Source organism: Adiantum capillus-veneris, chromosome 14, assembly GCF_014529385.1.
Source record: "Adiantum capillus-veneris isolate H3 chromosome 14, ASM1452938v2, whole genome shotgun sequence".
NCBI classification, from domain to species: Eukaryota; Viridiplantae; Streptophyta; class Polypodiopsida; order Polypodiales; family Pteridaceae; genus Adiantum; species Adiantum capillus-veneris.
In genome coordinates, this window is record NC_140944.1 from 25,022,771 (window position 1) to 25,026,113 (window position 3,343).

The window sequence follows — 3,343 nt, forward strand, 5'->3', positions numbered from 1 at the left end:
CAATGAAGGGGCTGCTGGATTTTGCTAGTTTCCCACATAGGTGCTAGTTGAGGGGGTAGATTGTCTTTGGTTGACTTTGAAAGCTTCAAACGGGTTGCCTCTAAAGTACATTGAATGGACGTTGGCTCGGGCGGGGGCCTGTCATAAATTCTTAAAGTTGGCTTCTTGAGAGCTAAGGTGGAAGCCATCCCAGTCAATGATTTTCCCTTTGCCTTTTCAACTAGGTTTTTCTTGGAATACTGATTTCTAGAATTAATAGTGAGTATTCCAAGGAAATTCAAAAGTAGCAATAGAGCCTACAATTGCGAGCAAAATATCTTGACATTGTTAGGCAGGGTAGATAATTCTTGAAAGCGACCATAGTCTGCCCCAAGGTGTAGCTTGTATGGCTAGAGTACTCCAGGTTGCAATATCTTCGAAACTTGCTAACTCTTTTGAGTGCTAATTAACATGAAACTACTTAGGCTTCTTGGGTAAAGAGATTTTTTCACACATTGAAAAATCGGGCAGATTCCTTGCGAATTCCATGATTTCCCAAAACACATTTTACACTTGTGGAACAAGGTTTTAAGTCTTCTACAAGGTCAAACAAACTGTTTGTTAAGACAAGGATGTTGAGTCCAATGAAGCTAGCTTGATTAGTTGAGTACTCGTCCTTTGTGATTTGGTAGGTCATGGGTTTGAATGGGCGGCCAAGTGACCTTGGAAGCGCTCAAGGATGGTCTCTTGTATCACCGTGCATGGGAAAGCGCATTTTGCGACAAAAAAGGAAAAGAAAAGGATGGTGAGCTTCAGTTTGATGGGGAATTTTTCAAAGTAGTTGCAAAATTTGATTTGTATATGGAAAGAGATGTACAAGGATAAACTCATTAGTGACAATTGATAGCATATATCATGCTCTTAAAGATATCAAGGACTATCATTATGTCCAGCATAAAGATGGCTACATATCTACTGAAAAGCCATAAAAATTCCCTTAAAAATGCCAAAGCAAGCACTAAAATGTATATGACAATTGATTATGTTACATTAGTAGCTAGAACCACAAAGTAAAACAGGTCTAAAACATCGATTGTATCCTCAATCATTAGCCTTTTAAAAGTTATCCTTAGAATCTTTTTGTGAATAAGAATATTTCACATCATTCTAGCCTTGTAAAGCTCAAGTAGAGGTGTCAGGTTATAGCTTTTAACTCACTTTTATATAACCCTAGCTAAATAAATTCACAAATGGAAATGTAGTGGAGGGACTTCCGAGTAGACTCTTTCTTGTTAAGAAAATATTGAGAGCATAGTTTGGTTGTTTAGACATCACCATTGCATATGAAATGCCCAAAAACCCAAGGACCAGGTCTTGAAACACCCATATAAACAATGGTCTCGATCCCATTTTTGCTTCATACAAGAATGTGCATTTTTGGGGCCTTTTTTCATTCGTGTAGGATCTTTGAGTGTGTCCCAATTTGAGAAAATTCAAAACTTGATCTTGGGGTGGACACGACGGTCATGTCAAAATAGCCAAGTGAGGCCTCAAACAAAAAGTTCTTCTAGGATACAGAGGTTAAGAATCTCTTTATGGACATTAAAGGACACATCAGGTAGCTAGATTTTCAACTAATGAATACAAGTTGGGCTGATGTGATCCTCAGTTGAGGATGGTTCCAAACCCTAGACAATGCTCCGCGACTGTTTAGATGAATAGTGGTTTTCCCATTCTTTTTGTTTGGCAATGCTCACAATGTGTGCCTACGATTGAAAAAAAATCGAATTAAATAGAATCTTTTGTGATGCTGAAGGCGCAAGACGAGTTAGAAATTTCCTCATGTAGGAAAACGGAGTCTTTTTCAATGTTTTTCATACAATGCATAACATCATGAGCTTTTGCTTGAGAGGCATTGCATACCTAGCTAGGTAGGATTGGCCCCCACCGGGCCAACGGTCCCCTACCCCCAGTCATACCTAGCTAGGTATGCGATGCCTCTCTCACAGAAGCTCGTGATGTTGAGGTAAGTCACAATGTGGGAATTATTGTGAGAATTTGTCCAAAACTTCTTGTGAACAAAAAAAGGCAGCGGGTGTTGCTTCTCAGTTCCTCCTTCTCGCGCTCTTCACCCCTACAGGTTTTCTCTCTCTCTCTCTCTCTCTCTCTCTCTCTCTCTCTCTTTAAAAGTTGGACTGCCCTTTATCGGTGTTGAGATGCGGGAGGCGGGTGATAGACGAGGAGGGGGTCTGAGAGTCATACGTCTGCCAAGTCTTCTTGTTCCATGCAAGGGTGTAGAGGTGGAAGTAATGTGCATTTTTAATTTTGTGGATTCGCTGTCTCTGCAGAATCAGGTGGCTACTCCAGTGGTTACGGAAAACCCGTGATAAGTATCACGACTGGTTCGAATCTTTGCGATCATTTTTTGAGGGTGAGCGAGGTAGTCCTATGAGGTATGGATGAGATGGGGCAGAATCTAGAACCAATTGAATAAAATATGAAATCTACTAGGTATGTTATATTAAAATATGAAATAAGTGAGCTAGATTATATTAAACAAAAGATGAAAAAATACACAGCATACTCCCGACTGTCGCGTTGCCCAATTCCCTGGCATCGTATCCTGTTTGATTCTTTACAATTTCTGATTTTATGTGATTTGGTCCCCCCACTCGGTGTCACACTGTGTCCTGAGTCTAAGAGGAGTCCACCAAGTTCATGGCCCATACCCAACATTACAATTCAATGTCCAAAGGCCACATACCTAAAAGCTACACATCCAATATATGCGGAAAATGAGCAGTAGAAGGGACAAGAGAAAGAGTGGAGGAGCCTCCTCTCTAATTGACACCCTCAATTTTTAGAGGGGATCTACGGTTGAAATTCGGCGTCGCTTGTCGGCGAAGATCACAACCGTTGATCCCAGATGTGAACTTGATGTAAACCAGATGTAAACTCGGACAAATGTGAACTAGTTGTGAACTTGCATGTAAACTAGATGTGAACTCTTTAAAGTATGTGTATTATAGTATTGTGGCGTAAACTCGATGAGAACCCGAGGTAAACTCGTTGTGAACTAAGATCACGGCATGCCATATCTAGGCAATATGATGCTACCATTCTACATTCTTATCAAAACGCATGCAATAGTGTAGCGCTAACGCATTGGTCTTGGGATGGGGAGGTTGTGAGGTCAAATCCCACCCAATTTATGTTTTCCTCTTAATGAATCGACGGCCAACAATCAACAATGATCTGAGACCGTACATCCCCTCTAAAATTTGAGGGTGTCAAATAGAGACGTGGGTGGAGGAGGACACCTTGCACGGGATGTCTAACACCCATCCACCACAACTCCTGAATC